The 26905-nt window shown below is 32.9% G+C and overlaps 1 pseudogene; it reads left to right on the top strand.

Annotated features, from left to right (window-relative positions):
- Positions 1 to 26695, top strand: part of LOC128589747 (nudC domain-containing protein 2-like) — a 38726-nt pseudogene extending 12031 nt beyond the window's left edge.
- The last annotated feature ends 210 nt before the right edge of the window (positions 26696 to 26905 follow it).

Below are 26905 nucleotides of genomic sequence, written 5' to 3'. Positions count from 1 at the left end.
AATAAAAAATATGACTATCTGACAGTACCAGAGAGTAAACAAAGTGCTAAAGCTCTGAGGAGAAATGTTGTATCATAGGTAGGGGAGGGAGGAAGGCTAAATATGATTGTCAGGGAAGCTGGTGGTCACAGTAATAATAATTAAGATATGAGTTAATAAAAATTGTCTCTCTGCCTGGGGACCAAGGAAGCTAAAGACGAGCAAATATTCAAATGAAGATGATAGAAGAAAGAATAAATGAGTTACGCGATAAATGATTAGATAGTGTTCAAGATGAAAAGAGAAAAAAACTACTGAAAACAAAATCAGAGGCTTAAAGACACCTAGATGGAATCAAACAATCTAATGTATGTGCAATCAAAATTCCTAAAGAAGAGATGAATGAAAAGGGGGAAGAAAGTTTGTTTGCAAATTTGATGGTCAAATTATTAAAACATAGGTTAAAATATATTTACAAAACACTTTAAAAACAGCAAACAAAAATGATTACACCATGATACATACATCAAATTATATCAAATTACTGAACGAAAAAGAACAGATACTTAAAGCAATAATAGGAAAATAAAAACACATTATGTAATGAAAAATAAAAATCCAATTAACAATTGCTTTTTCATTAAAATGAGTAAACACATGGAAAATTTGAATAACATTATGAAACTTTTTTTTATTTGAGACAGAATCTCACTTTGTCACCCTCAGTAGAGTGCCATACCATCAGAGCTCACAGCAACCTCTAACTCTTGGGCTCAAGAGATTCTCTTGCCTCAGTGTCCCGAGTAGCTGGTACTACAGGCGCCCACCACAACGCCCAGCTATTTTTTAGAGATGGAGTGTTGCTCTTACCCAGGCTGGTCTCGAACCTGTGAGCTCAGGCAATTCATCCTCCTCAGCCTCCCAGAGGGCTAGGATTACAGCTGTGAGCCACCATGCCCGGCAACATTTTTTTCTTAACTGTGTTAATATAATGGGACACTATTTGCAACAATAGTAAAATACACATTATCTTCAAGGGTACATGCTAATTTTAGTAGAATACAGAGTATATTAGGTCTAATTTTAAAAAGATTAGGGCGGTGCCTGTGGCTCAAGGAGTAGGGCGCTGGCCCCATATACCGGAGGTGGTGGGTTCAAACCCTGCCCCGGCCAAAAAACTGAAAAAAGAAAAAAAAAAGAATTAAAGTAATAAAAAAAATATTTTCTAATCACAATAAATTACATTATAAAGTAATGACATTCAAATACCTAGAAGAATTCCAATTATTTGAAAACCACACACTATACCTCTATGTAATCCATGAAAAAAAGTATTGAAGCAAAAAGCTAATTCTTTGAAAATAATTCATAAAATTCAAAAAAGATTCATCAAATAAATATGAAACTCTATATAGCCTAATCAGAGAAAAAAGGGAAAAGTTTCAATATACTGAATTTAAAAAATGGTATCATTACAGATCCTACAGACATTAAAAGAATAATAAACTAATAAGGGATATTATTAAGTAATGCTTTTGATAATGCATTTGACAATATTGATCAGGTAGAAAAATTCTTTGATAGACTACAATTATAAAAACTGACTCATGGGGTGGCGCCTGTGGCTCAAAGGAGTAGGGCCTGGGCCCCATAGGCCAGAGGTGGTGGTTTCAAACCCAGCCGCAGCCAAAAACAAAAAAACAAAAAACAAAACTGACTCATAAATAAACAAAAAACATTTTTTCAATATTAATAAACTGAATTACAAATTAAATCCTTTGAATGGAAAAATGAATAAATGAAGAAACGAACTATAGGCAAAGATTTTTTCACTGGAAAAAATAAAATCATTCAAATACTTCCTTGCTGCTGAATAAACAAAAATGTGGAATAATTGAATATTATTAAGGATTTCAAAGGAATTAAATATTGTTTTATGATACATCATAAATATCAGACTCAGAAACATCATGCTAACTGAAGGAATTCATATATGACAGATTATGTGGTTCCTTTTATGTAAAAAAATCTGGACATGCAAATATTAGAAACAGAAAGTAAACTAGTGTTTGTTTAGAAATGGAGGGCAAATGTTGAGAATAACTTCGGACACAAGGAAACTTTCTTATATAGCCCCATACTCATGTCAGCAAAAGAATTTCAACAAAATATCAAAGTAATTGAACAGGGGAAAGGTAACATTTTCCAAAAATCAGTGCTATATTATCAAGGTATTTAAATAGAAAAAAACACAACTCAATTTTATATCTGCATTATAACTAATATTTAACTTAAAAATGAAGTATAGACTGAAAAGCAGAGCTAAATTTGTTACAATACTGATTTAAAATCTTCAAGGCTTTGGGCTAAAAAAAGTTATATTTTACTGGACACAAAAGAATGGTATATAAAATCTTATAAATGAAATTTATGAAAGTTATGAAATTTTCTTTTTCAAAAACACATTTACAAAAGTTAAAAGTGTACCTAATAAGAGGAAATTTTATTTGGAAAACATTTCTCATTAAAAATCTTGAATATATAATGAATTCCAATAATTTATTAATAATATCATAAAAATTCAGTAAAAACAGCCAACATATTTATATATAGACTTCAAATTAAAATAAATCAAACATAAGCAGATTCAATATATGCAATACTTCTCACCATCAGCTAAATGCAAGTTAACACAATTCCATGCCCACCAATATAACAAAATTAAAACTTCAGGCAATACAAATTGCAGCTGAGGTTGTGGAACAACTGCGTTTTTGACTCACGCTGGTAGGAATCATGGTAGTCACTGGGGAAAATAATATATTAGCATGACACAAAGGTAATATACACTTAGCATGTAGCCCAGATATTTCATGTCATAGATTATACGCAAATGAAAACAGAAGTTCATACACAAATTTAAACATAACTATTCTTTATAGCTTTAGTAATATAGCCAAATAGGATATGACTTATGTCCATCAACTAATGGATGAATGGAGAAACAACTAAAAATATTGTTCAGTAATAAAAATGAACACAGTAGTCACACATCCAAGAATACGGAGGAGCCTCAAAGACATGCTAAATTTAATAAAATCAAACACTAGATAAAAAGTTAGAAGGAAAAATGACTATATCAATGTTCCTCTGGAGTTGGATGTTAGGATATGGATTAACTACAGAAAGGGACAAGAGAAATTTTGTTAGTGATAAAATTGTTCTATACCTTGATAGTGGTGAAGATTATATCACTGTATGCAATTAGCAACATTTATCAATGTTTCTCTAACATAAATTAGCTATATTGTATTTGAAATGTATCCTTTAGCTCTATTTAAAAATGATGGTCCTATATAATTTTTTAAAAAACCTTGAACATTTTTAGATTTTTTAACTATAATGGATAAAATATGGAAAATATGAATAACAATTGATTGTGGTTAATGCAGTGGATTAATATTTTGATCAAATAGATGCAGAAAAACCATGTGAGAAAAAATCCAGAATCCTTTCATGATAAAAACATTAAAAAAAAAACTCAGCATAGAAGGGATGTACCTAAAAATAATAAATGCCGTATAAGACAAATCTACAGCCAAGCACATATTAATGGGAAAAATTTCAAAGAATTCCTCTTAAGAAGTAGATCAAGACAAGATGCACATTTTCATCATTTACAATAAAAACAGTAGTGGAAGTCCTATCCAATGAAATTAAGCAAGAGAAATAAATAAAGGGAATTCAAAGCAGAGAGGAGGAGGTCACATTATCCTTGTTTGTTGATGATAGTAAGATCTTATACTTAACAGACCCAAAAGACTCCTAGAATCAATAAATTCAATAGAGTCTCAGATTAAAAAATTAATGTACATAACTCAGCCTTTTAAATCAACATTTGAATACACTAAAAACAGCCAAGTAGAGAATCAAATCAAGAACTACATACCATTTATAATAACTGCAAAAGAAAACTGTCTGGGAATATACTTAACCAAGGAGGTGAAAGGTTTATAGAAGAGCTACGGAACAATAATAAAGAAAATTACTGATGACAAAAGCAAATGGGAAAGCATCCTGTGCTCATGGATTTGATGAATCAATATTGTTAAAATGTTTATTCTGCCCAAAGTGACTTACTGCTTAGTGTAATTTTCATTAAGATATATTACCAATGTAATTTTTTACAAAATTACAAAGAAATAATCTTAAATTTCATGTGGTATTGCAAAAGGATCCAAATAGCCAAAGCAAATACCAGAAAAAAGAAAAAATATAGAGGCACCACATTACCAATTTCAAACTTAACTACAAGGATATAGTACCCAAAACAGCATGGACTGGTACAACAGTAGACTCAGATCAATGGAACAAAGTAGAAAACCCTAAAATAAAACCATGTAAATCCACAACCAAGTGATGTTCAACAAAGCATACAAAACAAACCCAGAGGAAAGGACACTCCATTCAATAAATGGTGGTGGGAAACCTGACAGCCCCAGGCAGAAAAATTAAACCAGATCTCACTCACCACATACAAATACCAACTCAAGAGGGAATAAAGACTTAAATGTAATTTCAAAGCAAAAGCTTAGGAAAAACTCTTCTGAATATTGGGCCTTGCAAAGAATTTATAAGACCCCAAAGCAAATATAGCACCGATAAAAATAAATAAATTAAACTCAATTAAATGAAACCATTTTACATAGCAAAGGAAATAATCAACACATTAAATGGACAGTCTATAGAATGGGAGACAATAGCCACAAATTATATCCATCTGACAAAGGGGTAATATCTAGAATCTACAAAAAAATTCAAATAGAACAGCAAGATATAAACATTAAAAAGTGAGCAAAAGACATGAACAGACACTTTTTAAAAGAAAACGTACAAATGTTCAAGAAACATATGCAAAAATATTCAATATCACTAATCATCAGGGAAATCCAAATTAAAACCACAATGATATGCCACCTTATTCCTGTCAGAATGGCCATAATTAAAAAGTTGAAAAACAATAGATGTTGTGATGAAAAGAGAATGCTTAGACATTATTTGTGGGAATGTAAACTAGTACAATTTCTATGGAAAACAGTACGCCAAATTGTCAAAGAACTAAAGGAAGACCTACCATTCACTCCAACAATCCTCTTCCTGGGTATATCACCAAAGGAAACAAAGTCATTACATCAAAAATACATGTATGTTCACATGATTATTGCAGCACAATTCACAATTACAAAGATGGGGAATCAATCAAAGTGTCCAACTCTTGAGTTGATAAAAATAAAATGTGGTGTGTGTATAGAGGTATGCACACATATATACAGAGGGGACCAAAAATGTATACATATTTTAAGTAAGGAAAAATCTGTATTAAAATTGTAATGTTCAAGTCATATTTGATTTCTGAAATTACCAGAGATACCACACAAAATATATAACAAACATTATTAGTATATGTTGAGTATCAGAATTTTCATACAGTTTCTCTCCTTTCATAAAATGTGTGTGCATTTTTGGTACCCCCTGCCTATATGTAATATTATATTTTATATCTATATGTCAGGGATATTTCACCTATAAAAAGATAGAAATATGTTTTTTGCAGCAACTTGGATGGAACTGGAAGCCATTATCTCATGAACAGAAAAATGAAAACCTCATGTAGTCATAGGTGAGAGCTGAACAGTGAGTATACGTGGTCATACAGAGTGGTATAATGAACATTGAAGGCTAAAATAAGGAGAGGTTGAGGCCGGAATGAGCTATGAAAAACCAGTTATCAGGTACCATGTGTACTATTTAGGTGACAGGTACACTAAAAGCTCTGATTTCACCACTATAAAATTTATCCCTGTAACAACAACAAATACCTTAAATCTACCCTAAAAGAGTTTTTAAATAAGAGGGTATCAATATTTCATTAAATCAGTGGTTAAGTAACGATATAGATTTCTTATTCAAATGAGGAGATCTTTAAGAATTAAAATGATAGTTTTATAGTTTTAATAATTATCCTGAACATTGGCAGTAAAGTGAGATTGAATTTGGTACTGAAATGTGTATGCTTACACTAGTCTAGTGTGTTTTTAGAATTTAGGTATAATATCATTGTATAGAGTTGAACTCTTATTTACAGGTTTGTGACCTACATTAAAATCTATTTTTTTTCTTTGTGGTTATTGCTTTTAAATTAGAAACATCAAATAAATACAGCTTCATTTATTCTATTATTTCATTTAAGTACAGTAAGAGAAGCTAAGCTATTCTTTCTCTCTTTAAAAAAAATGAGGGGACTTTATTTTTAAGATAACATGATCCTTAATTTCTTTAACTGAATTTTTCATCTGCACACAATGCTGGACGTACATATCTGTCCTGGATACTGTTATAATTTTCTTACACTCAGGGTTAATATGAAATAGGAAAATTATTCTAATTTGTGTGTAATTATGTTAGAAGCAAGGATTATTACAAAGTAAGTTGAAAACTTAATATATAACTTTGTAGTATGTATGTTTTACAGCTGGGATTTAGAGGTATATGTTTGTCTTCCTCTGTTGGGCTGCTCTGACAGAATACCTGGGTAATTTTTAAGAATAAAAATTTATTTCTCACAACTCTAAAAATTGGGAAGTCACTAGTTGCTGCTGGTGAGGGCTCCTTTCTGATTTCTAGATGGTGCCTTGATGCTGAGACTTCTGGAGGGAAAGAACTCTGTGTGTTCACAATGTGTAAGCTACAAATGGCCCCAAAGCTGTGAAGTCCCCCAGTCAAAACCCTTTATAATGACATTAATTCATTCATGAAGGCAGAGCTCTACTGATCTAAATATCCCTCAAAAGATCCTACCTCCCAACAGTATTTCACTGGGAATTAAATTTTCATCACAAAAATTTTAACAATGCTTTTTGACCTTAATTTCTTTCTAATTTTGCAGTGCTATTTCTTTGAAGGAGCTAATCTGTGTGCATGTGTGGCAAAAGAAGTATTTGTTTTTATAAATAAGTTAAAGTAAATATAATTTTCTTTTTTTTGTTACTCTTGGTAGAGTACCTTAATGTCATAGTCCACAGCAACCTCTAAGTCTTGAGCTAAAGCAATTCTCTTGCCTCAGCCTCCCAAGTAGCTGGGACTACAGGCATCCACCACAACACCACGCTATTTTTTAGAGACAGGGTCTTGCACTCATTCAGGCTGGTCTCAAACCTGTAAGCTCAGGTAAACCAGCTTCCTTGGCCTCCCAGAAAGTAAATATAATTTTTAAATGTTTTCATATTTTACCTGTTACAAAAATATTAAACAGTATATAGTTTAGAAGACACATAAAGTTTTGTTGTTCCCTTATCATGTTTGGTTGCTATAGATATATAAAATATAATAAAAAAAATAATAATAATAATAATTATTATTTTGAGACAGAAACTCAAGCTTTTGCCCTGGGCAGAGTGCTGTGGCATCACAGATCACAGCAACCTCCAACTCTTAGGCTCAAGCAATTCTCCTGCCTCTGCCTCCCAAGTAGCTGGGACTACAGGCACTCACCACAATGCCTGGCCACTTTTGGTTGCAGCCGTCATTGTTGTTTGGCAGCTCAGGCTGCATTTGAACCTGCCAGCTCAGGTGTGTGTAGCTGGAGCCTTAGCCACTTGAGCCACAGGCACTGAGCCAACAAAATTTATTAAAAAAATACCTTCAAGATTTTAAGGGCATTAAAATCTCATACAATAATTTAAATAGTGCCTTTGCAGTATTTAAGCTTACTCTAATGTATATAAAGAAGCCAAAAAAAATTAAATATTCTGATAGAGATTACTTGAATTAAAATCTCCCAACTGGGGTTGTCCCTATTTTTATACTAAAATAAAGATTTTCACCTTACCTTTAACTTGCTTGTAGGTTTTCTAGGCCAATTACCATATTTTAAGGTTATCAGACCATCAGCTTTTTCTAGACTTTTATAGAAAGAATGGAAGGATAATACTTTTTTTTTCCCCAGCATTTGTAACCTGGGGCAAATATAATACATTGAGTCTAACTGGTATCTGTTAAACTCCTACTGTGCTTAACATTGTACTGGTGATTCCTGCATTCTATTAGAATCCTCCTGCCAGTAAATTTGACTCTACAGCTTAAAACTATTTTCACTGGAAGCACTAGAGTATAATTTAATTTTCCTATCACCTAATTTTTATTTTATGTAGTTTTATTAAATATGATTTCAAGAGGATAGCTACCTATTGAAGTGAAAGCTAGCACCATCTATTAAGAATGCATACGTCCAAAAGAGGTAATTTTTGAAAATTATATCAACTTAATAAGGTTTTTATATGGGTGAATCTGTTTTATGAGCCACCTAATTTTTCATCCAAAAATGTTTAATTTGTATATGTGTCCATGGGAATCTGTGTTCCTTTTGAACTTGTACAGGCTTACCTCAAAGACATTGTGGGTTATGTTACAATTGACCATAGTAAAGCAGATATCTGCCACAGTAAGATAAGAGGCACAATTTTTTTGATTTTCCAGGGCATATGAAAGTTATATTGAGACTTACATGTGCAATAATGTTATGTCTTTAAACAATGTACATACCCTAATTAAAATACTTTATTGCTAAGAAATACTAATGATCCTCTGAGCATAGTGTCACAATCTTTTCTAAGACCATGGTGGAGGCTCATGTCTCAATGCTGATGGCTGCTGACTGATCAAGTAGTTGTTGGTGAAGGTTGAGGTGACTATGGCAACTTCTTAAAATAAGACAATGAAGTTTCCACATCATTGACTCTATTTCATGAAAGATTTCACTGTAGCATGTGATGTTGTATGATAGCATTTAAATCCCAGTCAACTTCCAAAATTTGAGTCAATTTTCTCAATCCCTGCATATGCTTTATCCACTAAGTTTGTGGAATAACTTAAATCATTTGTTGTCATTTCAATAATATTTACAGCAACTTCAATGGCAAATTTAATCTCAAGAAACCATGTCTCTTTCCCGTCTGTAAGAAGCAATGCCTCATTTGTCTCCAATTGTAATTCCAGTTCTCTTATTATTTCCCTCACATCTGCACTTACTTCCTCCAAGGAAGTCTGGAATTTCTCAAAGTCATCCATAAAGGTTAGAATTGACTTCTTTCTAACTCCCATTGATGTTGATAGTTTCACCTCCTCCTATGTTTTGAATGTTCTTAATGGCATCTAGAATGGTAAATCCTTTCCAGAAAGTTTTCAGTATAATTTTCCCGGATCCATCAGAGGAATCACTATCTATGGCAGCTAAAGCCTTACAAAATCTATTTCTTAAATAATAAGAGTTGAAAGTCAAAATTACCCCTTTTTGCAAAGAGTACATGGATATTATATTAGCAGCATGAAAACCTTACTCTTCACGTCTTCCACAGAGCTCTCAGGCGACCATGTGTATTGTCAATGACCTGAAATATTTTGAAATAATTTTTATTTTCCTTCTGAGAGATAGATCTCAACTGTGGGTCTAATATATTCAATAAGTCATGCTTTAAATCAATGGTTTGTTATCTAGACCACACTGTTCCATGTATAGAGCATGGGCAAAGTAGATTTAGCATACTTCTTCAAGGTCCTAGAATTTCTGAAATAGTAAATGAGCTTTGGTTTCAACTATAAGTAACTAGCTTTGTTAGCTACTAACAAGAAAGTCAGCCTGTCCTTTGAAGCTTTGAAGCCAGACATTGCTTGAACTGTACAGACATGAAAGTCCTAGGTGGCATCTTCTTCCAACAGAAGCATCTTCTTCTTTAGTTTCATCTAAATTTAAATTATTTTGTTTACCATAGCCAACTTCATCAACATTAGATAGATCTGGATAACTTTCCATAGCTTGTACATCAGCATTTGCTACTTCCCTTGTACTTTAAAGTTACGGAGATGGCTTCTCTCGTTAAACCTCATAAACCAACCTGGGATCAGCTTTAAATTTTTCTCTGTAGTTTCCTCACCTCTCTCAGATTTGATATAATTAAAGAGAGTTAGGATCTTGATCTGGATTAGGCTTTGGCTTAAGGGAATGTTACAGCTGGTTTGATCTTCCATACAGGACACTAAAACTTTGTCCATACCAGAAATAGGCTATTTCATTTTCTTATCATTCATGTGTTCACTGGCCTAGTACTTTTAATAGTTTTTCTTTTTTTGATATTTCTATTTTTTAATTGTTATACTGTGTTTTTATTGTTGTATTGTCAATTTTCATTGATTTCCTTTTCCTGAATATTTTCTAATATTTTTATTATTATTTTTTTCCTTTCATTAAGTCATGTACACATAGATCATGAATACATTTGTGCCTTTGTGGGGTTCAATGTGTTAATTTTTTTTGTATGAATTGGAGTGGTTACATCCAACTAATTATCATAGCTTTCACCTAATTTACTTAATCAATGTGTTAAGACATTTATGTTCTATACTTGATAGATTTGACTTGTACCCTTGCAATACACTTCATAGGTGTCATCCTATGGTTTACCTTCCCTCTATGAAACCTTCCCTCCACACCTCCCATCCCCCACCTTTCCCTCCTTAATCATTTATAATCACTCACACTTTCATATGAAAGATAAATCACAACTATAGCCCAGAATCAAGTACAGTTTATTTGCTTGTACAACTTGGCTAAGTGGGCCAATAGGCCTAGCTTTGAGCCTATCGTGGTTTTGACATGCCTTTCTCACTAAACTTAATCATTTCTGGCTTTTGATTTAAAGTGAGAGATGTATGACTCTTCCGTTCATTTAATCACTTAGACACCATTGAATGTTTAATTAACCTAATTTCAATACTGTTGTATCATAGGGAAGAGGGAAGCCCAGGGAGAGGAAGAGAGGCAGGGGAAAGGATAATTGGTGAAGTAATTAGAACACACACCACATTTATCAATTCTTTGCCATCTTAATAGAGCACAGTTCATGGTGCCCCAAAGCAATCACAATAGTAACATTAAAGATCATTTATCACAACATATCATAGTAGATATAGCAATAATGAAAAATTTGAAATATTGTAAGAATTATATAAATATGATAGAGAGACACAAATAAGCACCATCTGTTGGAAAAATGGCATCGATAGACTTCCTTAATGCAGGGTTGCCGCAAACTTCTGATTTGCATAAAACATACTGTCTGTCTGTGAAGTGCAATAAAAGCACAAGAAAATGAAGTGTGCCCGAAGGATAAGGAGATTGTTGGTATTGTCATTCAGCCCCAGTTATTACTCAACTAAGGAGAGTCACATCAACATTCCAAAAGAAAAACTGGGTGACAGAATTTCACAGCATGCAATGTGTTTTGTGTAACTTCAGTTGAAAATTAACCAAAATTTACTTCCCTTCCAAATTAGTCTAGATTGTTTCCAAGTGTAATAGTCCGTGTTTATACAAGACCAAAAACTAGTTATAGTGACGCACATCTAGCAAGACTGTGGTTATCTATTAAATAAATGACTAGTATATTTGAAGCCTACAATGGGGATGTGGCGATATATATCAGGCAATACAAAGAAGAACAAGCATTATCATGCCTTCAAGAAAATAAAAAGTTTGTGGGGAAGAGAGAGCCAAACACATGCACAGTCACACCCCCAAACACACACACACACACACACATACACACACACAAACACACACACACAAACACAGTGAGATAATGCAATGTCTTAATGCCTTACATTGTTCTGGTTTACTGAAAACAGAGGGTTTGCTCTCAGTCATGGAGAAAGGACAATTAAATATGTTTTATCAGATTCTTAATTGCCTGGGGAAAATACGTTTTTCTTTTGTTTAAACGTCTTTATGATGCTCATTCTAATATAATCAGAAAACAGAAACAAAAGTAGGTACATGTGAGTTCCAGTCATCAAATGGCATTAATTACAAGGAATTGTGTGGACCATAAGTCCAAGAGAAACTGGTGAACATACGAGGAAAAATCCAACCACTTAATGCTTGTTGTATGCTTATGTTTTCAGAACATACAAGTGAAGAAACATTTATTTCAGAAAACCTACCGTAGTGCCATAAAAGCAGGGATAGTTTGAGAAATGTGAACAATGATCCACACCCCTCTTCCTGCTCTGCATAACATAAATTCCACTCCAAGCTCATTCAAAAACATAGAACCCCTTATCTGCTCACATTCCAGTCATGCCATGTCTTATATTTCTGGAAGGGACAGAATATTACCAATTTTCATCCCATTTCTCCCACCTCTTCATTGCCTCTTTCAGGGATTAAGTTTCTGGTGAGTGCACCTGAGAGGGTGTGTATGCACAGGCTCTATTTTCATATTGGAAATGCCAGGGTCCTAACACACCTTCTCTGGCCCACTTGTAGTTTCCACATTCGAGGATGCAAGCCCAGACAATCAGTGGCTGTCTCACCAGCCCAGTCCTCAGCTCCTAAAGCAGGACAATCAATCAGATAGGAGTCTGCCACTGCTCCTACTTCCAACACTGGAGCCAGGGCTTAGAGAATTTGCTAAGGGTAAAGGCAGGCTATCAAACAGAGAGCTCCCAAGCTCTTCCCTAAGAAGCTGACTTTCTTTCAAACAGAGTATAGGAAAGTCTTTGCCTAAGATATCTCCCAAAAGTAGTGGGTGATTTGGAGGATAACAAGTAAGAGAAGACTTGCTATTTCAGTAGAGATTTATGCCAAACTGTGAAACAACAGGTTTACCGAAGAGAACCAGGAAGAAAAACAACTAAAAAGAGTCTGCCTCTAGACAGAACAAAACTCTCGGTGGCTGAATTCCAAAACTATGCCCTCAAAGGAGGACAGATTAAGTTGAGTCAGTCTGTGGGACAATTGAGGGTAAAAGGCATTGTTGATATCAACATAGCAATATGCAAATGATATGGTAATTTGTTTTTATCTCATTGTGAAATACTGAAATCAGAACTCAGCTATACTAAGGGAATAAGATTCATGAAAGTGTGGTGAGGGAGAGGGTAGACAGGTAAAAGTTTGTTTTTCAATTAAAAATATTTAAAGTGCAGTGGGCCTGTTGAGGATCATGAAAATTTTATTTTGGACAGAAGCAAAATAAATTATATTTCTTTGCTGAAAGAAGGAACTTGCCATAAGCTAAGGTCATATAGTCAAACGTGTTTTAGTATATACATTATGTTTATTATAATTTTGACATAGAGTATTATTGTTAACAATTGTCTGCAGACATGAAAAATAACCTTGGAATCTGATAATAGCAAGATTAGTAGACATGGTTGATAATTTGTAAGAACATATGGTTTTGATAATGCATTTCAAAATGGGAAAATGGGTTGTGTCTATTAAAAGATAACTTAGAAATGAACCTGTTGAATTTATCAGCGATATGTGTAACATATGTTTGAGGTGGTATATGTGTTAATTACACTGATTATTACCTTTACACATTGTATATATGTATCAAAATATGATACTGTATCCTATTAATGTGTATAATTATTATGTGTCAATTAAAAATAACAAGAAAAGCAAGATTTGCAATCAGGGTAATGTATAGCTTTAAGATCAGCATTTTTAATATGTTATAGATTCATATTTATAGAATTCCAGCATCGTAATCTTTTGTGATTTATGCAATTCTAATTCTCTTGGAATTAGCTTTCCAAACATAATTTGCATTTTAATATCATTAGAGAGCTTCTTTTCATACCCTGTTAAGGAATTATTTTGTGAACATGTTTAATGACATCATAAATACTGTTAACACAAGAAAAAGAATCATAGTCAATTGTTTCAAAACTTGGAAAATTGTTTATAAGGAAATTAATAGAGAATTAAAATTACTTTCTGTTTTAATATAATTTTTCCCCTGGATAATTAACCAAAAAAGTGCTTTGAGTTAGAGTGGCAATAGGGCAAGTGTTAGAATACTTACTTGGGTGTTATTTAAACAATTTACATAACCTTAAAAGCTCTGACTTCCCTTTGCCATTTTATACCTGACTGCTTATTAGCATGATAATTTTACCTTCATTAAAAACATTAAATACAGAGTCACACATCTCAAATTTTAGAAGACTAGTTATTGACTGTTGTAGTCTTGTTATTTTCAACCATTTGAAGTATAGCCATTAAGTTAGCTATTAAAAGATAACTTAGAAAATAAACTTGTTGAATTTATCAACAATATATATTACATATGTTTGAGGTAGTATATGTGCTAATTACACCGATTATTATCTTTACACATTATATATATGTATCAAAATATGATACCATATCCTATTAATGTGTATAATTATTATGTATCCATTAAAAATAACAAGAAAACAACATTTGCAATCAGGGTAATGTATAGCTTTAAGATATAAATAGGTAAGCCACTGGATATGAATATGTAAGTTCCATCCTTAAATCTTCATCATGGGTGGGTTTAAATCATTAGTACATTAAATCTCAGGAGAATGTTTTCTGAAATCCATGACTTTTAGAAGTTGATTTTAAAATTCAAGAAAGAAACAGAACAAAATTATCTCCATCACAGGATGATAATGGTTTGTATTGCACTGTGAGATGGTAATGTGAAAGCAAGGAATTTGCCTGTTAGAGTACGTTCAAATGCAGGTGGCTAAGGTCATATATCTGAATACAACCCAACAAAGGCATAATGCGATGATGGAAGGGAATTAGGGATTGATTGTACAGTTTAAGAGAATTCATTTTCATGGCACATAACAGAAGAAAGAGCTCTCTTTCCTTTAAAAATTGTTCATTGACATCTGAGTTCAATTAATGTAGCATATTTTTAAATGACCAAGTAGAAATAAAATTTTTTAATTTCAGAAATCAAACATCTGATTAAAAACGTTGTGTAGGAAATTTCATGAAATGGAAAGCATCATAGGCTAATAAGCGGTAAGACGTTTTGCTAATGGCAGAGAAATAACTTTGCTATGTAGCTACTATGCACAGTCACAATGTAAATATATTTTAAAAACTGTTTTCCACCTGTTATGCATTTTTTCTTCCTAAAGATATGTTTTAAAATTGATATATATGTAATGATTGAATATTTTCCATAATCGCAAGCTTTAAAAATGTCAAACATTAAAGATAGTGTAAACATGATTGAAATGTCAATTATTTAGAAGAAATGCTTGGTTATTTTATTTATTTTTTGACAGTTTAAATTCAAATACTTTTCATCAAATATTCCAGGAAAGTCAACTAAAAATTACTGAAAAATATTTCCCCTCAATTTTTAAAATATTATGTCATTTAAACGTGGACTTCTTTAGGAAATCCATTAACTATGTTAGATACAATGTAACTAAAGTAAAACTTACAAAGAAAAGGAATATGTAAGTTAACTATATTTGACTACTAGCAAGTTATATTTGTTTGTCCAATTGATGGTAGTTTAATTGTTAAATTTAAATGTAATATTTAGTCATTAGTCTAGTCCTAAAACAAAATAATGTTATTTGGGAGCATCTGTCTTTAATCATCTCTGTAATGTGTGCATGTGTGAGTGCTCATATGTCTGTAGTACTCTTCTGAAAAATCAAAATTTGTATGTCAATATCATTAATGGCATGTTTATGTGCCCATTTTTCTTTGTAATCCAGGGCAAATGGAGCCTAACTTCATTGCCACTATATTCATACAGACTCTAGAGCAAATATCTCATAACTCAGAAACACTGATTTTTCTTTCTAGCCTGAAAATGTAATATTTCTACTATGATTAAAGGAAGGAATCCATTTCTCATGCCAGGTCACTTGGGCAGGTGAGAGTGGAGATAAAAAACAGAGGAGGTGTGATGAGGCAGATGGGCATCTTTTCAGCATCCTTCAATGAATCCACGGAAGTCGCCACCAACATAACCTACGACAGATTTGACCCATTGAAAATTTGTGTATTTATCATTTATGAAGAATGAATGCTCACCTTTCTAGCTAATAAACCTTAAAAGGGATGGGGGGAAAAAAGAAAGGAACTGGAAGACAGGAATTAGAAATCACCCAATCCAAAAATAGATTGAAAAATAAAAGTTAACGTAGCATCAGTGATCTGGGAAAGTATAACAAAAGATTTAACGCTCATGTTATTTGAGTTTCAGAAGAAGAGATAAACAGCAGAACTACCTCCAAATTGTCAAAAGACAAAAACCTACACATTTGAAGATGTAGAACTCAACAATATTATCCAGCTTCCAATCAGCATTTATAGATATTGTGCAAAGCAGCAACAGAACACATATGATTTTCAAGTGTCCACGGAACATTCACCAAGATACACCACTCATCAGGCCACAAAACAAACTTCAATAGGTTTAAATGATGTAGTTGTGTCCTTCACCCAGCAAGTGTAGTGTGTGCAATAAAGGAAATGAAACAAGCTGTAAAGAGAACAAATGAAACTGTCACTAATTAAATTATTATAGCTCATAAATAAGCTTCGCATAGAAAATGATATAATGCTATTACATGTCTTTGTCTTCTCCTTAAAAACAAGACTTTAACTTTCTACTTCCAAGCACTGACCCCATTTCTCTGGAGTCTGGGTTTTCTGTATGGCTATTCCCAGTTTGGGAATGAATGCTAAGCTTCATCATATTTTCTGAATTTTGTTTTTAAAAAAATTAAAAGAATTGAAATTATACAGATTGTGTCTTTGATCATACTGCAATTGAAGTAAAAATCATCAGCAGAAATTAAAAAAAAAATTTCCAAAGACTTAGAAACATGCTTCTAAATAATTATTAAGTCAAAGAAGTCTCAGCAGATTTTTGTAAAAGGATTTGAACAAAAAGTTGGAGGTGACAGTTTGTGTTGTTGTTTTCTCCATTTTTGCTGCCCATCCTCCTACTCATCATCTAGTGAATTCATCAGAACTCCACTTGCCAATTTGAGCACACAACCCCAAGTATTCTTCCGAAATAGATACCTGTATTATGCCAATAGCTACATTACCAAGGCTGCCAAAGCTTTCCAACTGGCCTGGGAATAGTATAGCTGTTAGCATTAGGTAATATCACAGGGAGTATATTGAATAGCAGAACTTCTTCATTCTTAGAAAACTATCTTGCCAGATTTCTTTCTCGTGGAGAGATAGTTCTTTATGGAAACATATTCATTCTTTTTATTTATTAATTTATTTTGAGACAGAGTCTCACTCAGTCACCCTGGGCTTGAGTGCTGGGGCGTCATAATTCACAGCAACCTCAAACTATCAGGCTCAAGTGACTCTCTTACCTCAGTCTCCCAAGTATCTGGACTACAAGTGCCTGCCACAATTTCCGGCTATTTTTAGAGATGGAATCTCGCTCTGGCTCAGGCTGGTCTCAAACTTAGGAGCTCAGGCAATCCACCTGCCTACACTCCCAGAGTGCTAGGATTACAGGCATAAGTGGCGATGCCTGGCTATGCAAATTTATTTTAAAATTTTTTTTGTTTGTTTTTTTGTTTTGCAGTTTTTGGCAGGGCCAGGCTTGAACCTGCCACCTCCAGTATATGGGGCCGGCGCCTTACTCCTTTCAGCCACAGGCGCCCTATTTTAAAATTTTTTAAGTGAGTATTCTGTTATTGACATTTCAAGCAAATTTTATCCTTGAAATTGTTTTATTACTCAATTTGCTAAACCTAGGTAATAGATGTATGTATATGTAAAGCATAGCTGTTTTATCATTGGATGATTGAAAATGATTGAGCTTTAGCATTTTGTATTTACACCATCATACATGGTTAGTATTAAGAACATGTTCACTTAACAAAGTTTAGAAAACTAGCAAAATTTTTAAATTGAACTGAAAAAATATTTATTTGTACTCATAGGAATGCAAAATTCATGTTACAATTTATACTTATGCATATAATTATAATAACTGTTCAAAATGACATAGCATTAATTATCTCTTTAACTGATTAGAATTTTTTAAAACTGCAAAGTAATAAGTACAAAAGATTTGCAGATGCCTACTCAAGGTCTTCAAATCCATACTCTACTTAATTTCTAGACTGAGAATTATAATTATAATTTCTTATAATTGAAGCCTAAAGAATAAATCAAACTTAATATAATTATCAAATTATTTATGTTTTTAAAAAGCCAATATAATTTTGAAGAAAGTAATTTTTGGTCATGATGAAATTTGTACTCTTGAAAAAATACAAAATTACACACATAAGTTCACTAAATAAATGTAACATTATTTAATAGAGCAAAAAAGAGTTTGTTGGTCATTAACTTCAAGGAGCTCTTTTCTACAAAATAAAAAAAAAAAGCCACTAAATCATTTTACTGAAAAGAAAAATAATGAATTGTTTTAGAACAAGATATCAAATTATACTTTTAAATAACTATAACATAGTAATTATTTGATAACGGAAATATACCATGTATAGCGTAAGAAAACATCAAACACTATTTCATCTTTTCATGGATTCCCCCAACTGTGTTCATTTCAAGGATAGCCACTGCTCATAGCTCTTTCATACTGAGCTTATTAAAAACTTTACTTCTTTCTCTTACTTAGGATTCTTTGTCTTTTTTCTTTGATCAAGTAATTCTGTAGCTATTTTTTTTTTTTTTTGGACCTACATGCATGATTTTACAATCATCCTGTGAAATGTCAACTTTTTAAATTTAATCCAGTTTCTATTCTGGTGAACGTGAACGAGATATTTATGTGCTAAGCTTATTCCATAGAAGCAGGTTTCCACTTTTTAACCTCAAGGCGTTTACATTACACAGATGTTCTACCAAACTTGTCATCTTCCAGGGGATCAAATGCTTACTCTATGCTAAATATTTGATGCTTTGTGAATTTAAGAAATAGAAAAATACATCTGAAAGCTACTGAGATTTCAGGCATGTGGAGAAATGAATATATGACTTTTTTTAATTGAATTTTAAGTTTTCTTGCATCAGTGATTTATCAAGAATAATCTTTCTGCTCACAAAAATAGGCAAAAAAGAAAAAAAAAACAAAGGAAGAAAGAAGCAAAGAGAAAAAAGTAAATTTGTAGAAATTTCGCAGAATAATTACCTAAAGTAAGGGCATTAAACTTTTAACACTGAAAATTCCATGGTAAGTAAGCAAGAAAAGCCTCACAAATGCTTGAGAGGTTTTCCTCATTATTTTCTTTTTAAATAAAAAATCACTGTGGCATTCCAAAGTAGCAATACATAACATTGTCAGTGAAATACTAATTTATCATTCAATTCACCCATTCATTCAACATTTATTAAGTATGGGACACTCAGCAGGTACAGAGATTACAAAGAGAAAAACTTATGTTTTAGAATAGGATTCAGAAAATTTACATTAATAACGTGAACCATTTTAGACACTATAATAACATTGGAAAGGTTGTGAGGAAATGTAATTGCAATGGACAGATCATCCACAAAGATATTCAGAATCCAGATCTAATACCTGATATGGTCCAGCTATTCACTGCAGGGGCATTCTCTACACCTGTTTGGTCAGTTTAATTATTTAAAAAGAAATTAAACTGCATTCGGATTCTTGAAAACATTGTGCTAAGCATTCCTATAAATAAATAATAATAATTCATATGTAATATTAAATGTTTTATATACATACATATAAAGTAAATAATACATTATGATTTGTTAAATAGTCCTGAATTAGTTAATCCAAGGGTAAAAGGAGATACAATAAATATTCTGTCCCGTATAATCAGGTATTTGAGATATACAGCAGTCGTGCCTTACATTCTTAAATTCTTAACCTTTTTATGTAAATATTTTTATTAAATGATCTTCCCTTTGAATATTTTACTTATCTTGAAGCTATGTTCTGTGCAAATAACACTTGTATCAAGTCTTTTTTTTTTTGAGACAGAATCTCTCTTTGTCATCCTCAGTAGAGTGCTGTGGCATCACAGCTCACAGCAACCTCCAACTACCGATCTTAGGTGATTCTCTTGCCTCGGGCTCCTGAGTAGCTGGGACCACAGGTGCCTACCACAATGCCCAGCTATTTTTTGTTGCAGTTTGGCCGGATCCAGGTTTGAACCCACCACCCTCAGTATATGGGGCCTGTGCCCTACTACTGAACCACAGGTGCTGCCCTAATCATCAAGTTTTAATCTTCTTGATTTTAGGATTAAAAAACCATGGGACACCATTCTAACTTCTTTCACTTAATAAAGGAAATGATTACTAAACTAGAGCTTCTCTAAATTCAATGAAAGAATATACAAAGTAGAAAGGAAATTATAATCTTTTCCCCAAAAATTAAGATGAAGAATGACTAGCCTAAATGTTAGACAATTTTTATAATTTCATTTATAAAATTTTAATTTGATATGAAATAAGTATTTTGTGATATGATAATTGCACATCATTGTGTTATCTTTGTCTCATAATCATCAGTGTTCCATAATTATATATATGAATGTTATTTTTCAATTCATATAATTTTGTAAAGATTTAATATTATACAACAGAATAAGCAGATACTTAATGTTTAGTATGTGTCTATCATTTTATGGGTGTTAAGGTAGATGGCTTTACAGCATTGTCTACTTATGCTAAAAACAACTAATTGTGGTAGGAATTATTAATCATAATTTTGGGCAAAATGAGGGCTAGAGGTTAGTAGTTTTCCATATTATGCATCAGCAAAGTAGATCATATAGAGGAAGTTCAACTTTCTAAATAATACTTCTCACTGAAATGACTTGAGCATACAAAAGAAGATTAGAGCCAAAAGAAAATCTGATTTAAAAGTGCAGGATTGCAAGAATTTACTGATATATTTGGAATAGTGCCCATTTGATTAAGAAAATATGTTACATTGGAGGTCTCATTTGTATAAAAAAGACAGTTTCATAGTGTGATTACCATAAAAGCTTTCTCTTAAAAGTACTTTCAAATTTTAGTTGGAAAGAATTGCACACTTGATGCCTCCTGGTGTATTCAAACTGACAGATGAAAAACAAGATTATGTCTTACTCTTCTGGATTTGTAGAATTATATATATAATCATTGAACGGTATTAAATGTTCTTTTCACTCCCTCTCTCAGGATTCATTGTGAGAGAGTCAATTAAGTTATTTGATTACAGTTGTTACTGAAAATCCCATTTGATGTAACATTAAAACAAGCATCTTTTTATGAATATTTTGCTACTCTTTCAACCTGAATTTAACTTGTATTTTAAGTTGCTCTCCTCAGATGAGATGGAGCTTCCTTAACTACTGTCATAATCCAGTCCTCCTTCAGACTAACCATTAGGTAGAACTAGTATTGCCTCTCTCTGGTCAAGGATATGCTATCTGTGATGTCAGCTGGCTGATGTTAGGGTCAAATGTTTAGCCTTAGCCTCAATAATATCATACACCCTCTGACAGTGTCCTTTCACATAACAGCCAATTACAATTTGTGGAATTTGGACTTGAACCAAAATGTGTATAATATGAGCTTTAAAATATATTCAAAAGGACATTTAAAAAACCTCTCACAGTAAGAATATTAAAACACCTCTCATTTTTTTCCTATTTGTATTATGCACATAGAAAACATTCCATTTGATAATTATTTCATTAATTTAGGACCTATTTAACATTATAGATTCTCTATCTCTGGAAGCCAAGCAGCCTTCTGACCCAATGTAAACTGTTTCTGATTAATGTTCTCAAGTAACCTGGAGAATGAAGTCCTGACAGCTACTTTGCCCCATAGAAGAAGAGATCTCCGTAAAAACTCTCAGAGTCCATTCTTTCCTTTATTTTGATAAAGTCGACACATCAATGCCATCTGTGAAAGGGCGATTTTGTTGTCACTTACTCTGTATTTTTACCTTTTCCTGACATTATTCCGAGGAAAAAGTGTCATGAGATTATTGTGCTTATCATTTCCCGGATGAAAGAGCTCTATATAATAAAACCTCCCAAAATGCAAGGAGAGAAAATGTTTAGACTTTCATCTCTGTTTTCTTACCATTCTTTTCTTACAGAGAATTTTCATACTGGATATGACGTTTACTAGGGCTGTGATTTTGGAGAAATTGCTAGCATGACACTTGGTATACTCCTATGTGAAGCCTATATGATATGTAATTCATAAAATTCTTATGAGAATACGTTAACAGCATTTCTAAAGAACAAACCAAGAATATTCTTCATTGTTGATTTTATGTATTTACTATATTATTATTTATGCTTCAAGTTTAAGTTGTAAATTCCCACAACTACCTTTTCATGAAAATTACTTAACTCATTTTCATACTATAAATTGGTTTTTTATATTATTGTAAAATTTAGTGTTCAACAAAAGTTACCAGAAATTTATTAGTTAATCCTAGTTTGACACTTGATAATAGTACCTCAAGATGTGTCCAAAAAGTCCTGAAGCATCACCAAATCTCTGATCATTGGCCAGTTCCTCGTAAGGATGCATTCATACTTTCTACATAATTTTCATTTCATCAGAGTTCAGCAAAAATATTAGAGAAAGATCCTCAGAGACATTGAGAAGAGTTTTACTTCACCTTAGATAACAGGCATGTGTTTGAAAGTTCAGCCTTAGAGAAATTTATATACATTGTCCTTTGGGGAGAAAATGGGTTTGTGGCCATTTTAATCATTGATTCTAGTGTTAAAATGCATAAAAATCTGATGGGGGTAAAATATAAAACTTCAAAGATGAAGTCTTAAGAGACTTAGAAAATTTCTGATGGGAAAACAGGAAGAAGGAACTGCGTCTTCAGCACTGTGCTTATTTCATTATGATTGTTTCCCAAATTCAGAAGAAGTAAAATTTAGAGGCGTGGAGGGTCATCTGAAAATAGATGGATCCTAAAACCAAAATTTCCAATAAATTACCTAAGAATTTAGAATGGGAGCAAACAGAAAACTGAAACAGAATATTAAAAAATAACTGTAAAATGACACAACCACTTACAGCTTCATGACTTAACATCATATTGCATCAGAATATGTGTTTAAACCTATGAACATTAACTAGCTGGCAGCTATAGAGAGTTTTAGCTGCCTCTCATCTCTGTCTCTTCAGTACCTGTTGTGAATAGTCACTAAAGGCATGTTGACTGAATGAAAACATGTTCAATTATACAGGAATCATTTAATCATTTTTAGTATAATATTATCTGTGCTACTTGAAAAGTAAAAAAAAAAAAAAAAAGACTAACAAAATATTCTGTCCCCTAAATAATCTTAAGGTGCTATTTCCCAAGTACAGTATTTGATATAAGAAGGAAAATGTAAAAGAAACATTTTTCCAAGAATGATATGTTTTTAGAAAAAAAAAGTCCCAAAAGGTGATGGAAAATTTAGTGAATTGTATTTACTAAGGTAATAAGAATGACCGTCTTTTCCCCACTGAATTTTTTTAATTGGCTTGTCAAAGATCAAATAATGGTAAGCAGCTGGGTTCATCTCTTGGTTCTCTATTCTGTTCCATACATCTACCTCTCTATTTTTGTGCCAGTACCATGCTGTTTTGATCACTATTGATTTATAGTATAGTCTGAGGTCTGTTGCATGATTCCTCCTGCTTTGCTTTTATTTCTGAGTAGTATCTTGGCTATTTGAGTTTTTTTCTGATTCCATATAAAATGAAGTATTATTTTTTCAAGATCTTTGAAGTATGACAGTGGAGCTTTAATAGGAATTGCATTAAAATTGTATATTGCTTTGGGTAGTGTGGACATTTTATAACAATGTTGATTCTTCCCAGCCATGAGCATGTTTTTCCATTTGTTAACATCTTCATCTATTTCTTTTCTTAGAGTTTCACAGTTCTCTTTACAGAGATCTTTCACATTCTTTGTTAGATAAACTCCCAAATATTTCATTTTCTTTGGCACTACTGTGAACGGAAAGAGTCATTGACTGCTTTTTTCAGCTTGACTATTGTTGGTATATATAAAGGCTATGGATTTATGAATGTTGATTTTGTAACCTGAGGCACTGGTGTATTCCTTGATCACTTCCAAGAGTTTTGTAGTAGAATCCCTGGTGTTTTCCAGATATACAATCATATCGTCTGCAAAGAATTAAAGTTTGATCTCTTCTGACCCTATGTGGATAGCCTTGATTTCCTTTTCTTGCCTAATTGTGATGGCTAAAACTTCCATTACAATGTTAAAGAGCAGTGGAGACAATGGGCAACCTTGCCTGCTTCCTAGTCTGAGTGGAAATGATTTCAATTTATTCCATTCAATATGATATTGGCTGTTAGTTCATATATTTTAAATGTACTCTTTAACGGCCCTCAGAATGGGAGAAGATATTTGCAGGTTATATCTCCAACAAAGATTTAATTACCAGAATCCACAGAGAACTCAAATGTATTAGCAAGAAAAGAACAAGTGATCCCATCGCAGGGTGGGCAAGGGACTTGAAGAGAAACTTCTCAGAAGAAGACAAGTGCACGGCCTACAGACATGAAAAAATGCTCATCGTCCTTAATCATCAGAGAAATGCAAGTCAAAACTACTTTGAGATATCATCTAACTCCAGTAAGATTAGCCCATATCACAAAATCCCAAGACCAGAGGTATTGGCGTGGATGTGGAGAAAAGGGAACACTTTTACACTGCTGGTGGGAATGCAAATTAACATGTTCCTTTTGGAAAGATGTTTGGAGAACACTTTGAGATCTAAAAATAGACCTGCCATTCGATCCTACAATTCCTCTACTAGGTATATACCCAGAAGACCAAAAATCACATTATAACAAAGATATTTGTACCAGAATTTTTATTGCAGCCCAATTCATAATTGGTAAGTCATGGGAAAAGCCCAAGTGCCCATCGATCCACGAATGGATTAATAAATTGTGGTATATGTACACCATGGAATATTATGCAGCCTCTAAAGAAAGATGGAGACTTTACCTCTTTCATGTTTATATGGATGGAGCTGGAACATATTCTTCTTAGTAAAGTATCTCAAGAATGGAAGAAAAAGTATCCTCAGCCCTACTATGAAACTAATTTATAGAAAGCTATAACCCAATTATAACCTACGAATATGGGGAAGGGGAGAGGGAGGGGACAGAGGGGGGACAATGGGTGGAGGGAGGGTGATTGGGGGGATTACATCTGTGGTGCATCTTACAAGGGTACATGTGAAACTTAGTAAATGTAGAATATAAATGTCTTAACACAATAACTAAGAAAATGCCAGGAAGGCTGTGTTAACCAAAACCAGTGTATGGTGCCCCACGATTGCATTAATGTACAGAGCTATGATTTAATAATAAATAAATAATAAAAAAGAATGACTGTCTTAACCAAATTTATTGTACTTTGCAATATTTATAATTTGAGTAGAGTACCTAAATTAAAACTTCTTCAGAGTATTTATCAGTAAATTTGTCTCTGTAAATCACTTAGGAATATCTATATGATGATATTTCACTCTTTCTTTATCATATTATTACTACTTAAATAGTAAGTTATTTTAGAACCATTATTCCTATGGGTGATATTCTAAGTTTGTACTTATTCATGGTGTCCCATCAGGAAGCATCATTATTTTAATAATTAGATGAAGCCCAGAGTTTCTGAATTTTGAAATAATTAGTAATTGATAATTTCAAATGAGAACACTGCTGTTATGACTAATGAATGAATTGTTAATGTTTATAATAGATGATATTTTGTACTGATAGACAAATGACTATGTATGAGTATTTATCATCTGATTCTCAACAGGATACTGCAAAAAGCAAGATGATTATATCTTAATTGCATATTTCCTTTTAACATGCTTTAATAAAAGTTTGACGTGTAAAGAACAATATTACTTTCTTTTTTAAAGTTAGTTATATAGGTGGAGAATGTGGTGGCAGCTTTCCTTTTTAAAGAGAAATCACTATAATTTATCTGTAAAACTATAGGGTGTCAATGTTTCTGGTCAGATGTGCTTGTGAAATAACTGAAATAGGTAATTAGAGGATACCTAATTACCTATTAGAGGATACCTTTAAAAAATCTTCCTCAAAGGCTGTTTGTACACTTTCTATCTCTTAACGCTATAGTCGCAGGATGCTACTTATCTCTTTTTGTGCAAAGGGAACTTGCTACCAGAAACTAATTACACTCATAAACTCACAAATTCATATGTATAGCACCGATCCTTCAGCTTATGTTTCAATTTTTTCCCAATGCTTAAGATATTTAAATACCCTTGATGATTATCACCATTCGATTAGACTTCCCTGTCAGGTGGACACATAGCAAATGTTTCCTGAATGAAAGAACTACCTTTAATCTAGCGACTATTCTATTTTGGGCCCTTTTGAAGAGCGCAATGGGGTGGTTCCATGCGGTACCCCTTGGGGCCAGTGGTACCAGACGTTGGAGGAGGTGTTCATTGAAGTTCAGGTGCCGCCAGACACTCGCACCCATGATATCCAGTGTGGTCTGCAGAGCAGGGCAAACGTTTTGAGTCTATAATAGCTGATGAGGAAACATGGACTTTGGAGGATAGAAAAATGGTTCATATGGTTCATACAAAGACAAAGAGAGACGCAGCAAATTGTTGGACTTCTCTCCTAGAATCTGAATATGCAGCTGATCCTTGGGTACAAGACCAAATGCAGAGAAAGCTTACATTAGAGAGATTCCAGAAAGATAATCCTGGTTTTGACTTCAGTGGAGCAGAAATCTCAGGAAACGACACTAAAGGTGGACCAGATTTCTCAAACCTTGAGAAATAATCAGTTTGAGAAATAACTGAATTCAGTTTTTTTGCTGAATTCAGTGGATTTTAGCAGATATTGCCAACTTAACCATAGAAACAGATTACATGGTGGAAGAAAAATGTGGATGCCTACAGTTAACAAATTGCAAAATATATTTTAAATGGTTCTAAAATTGCATTCGAGTATAATTTACATGGGAAACATGTCCTGTGGGAATTACTGTAT

Source organism: Nycticebus coucang, chromosome 7, assembly GCF_027406575.1.
Source record: "Nycticebus coucang isolate mNycCou1 chromosome 7, mNycCou1.pri, whole genome shotgun sequence".
Lineage (NCBI taxonomy): Eukaryota > Metazoa > Chordata > Mammalia > Primates > Lorisidae > Nycticebus > Nycticebus coucang.
Note: the sequence above shows the minus strand (reverse complement) of the source record. Positions and strands in the feature narration are given on the sequence as shown.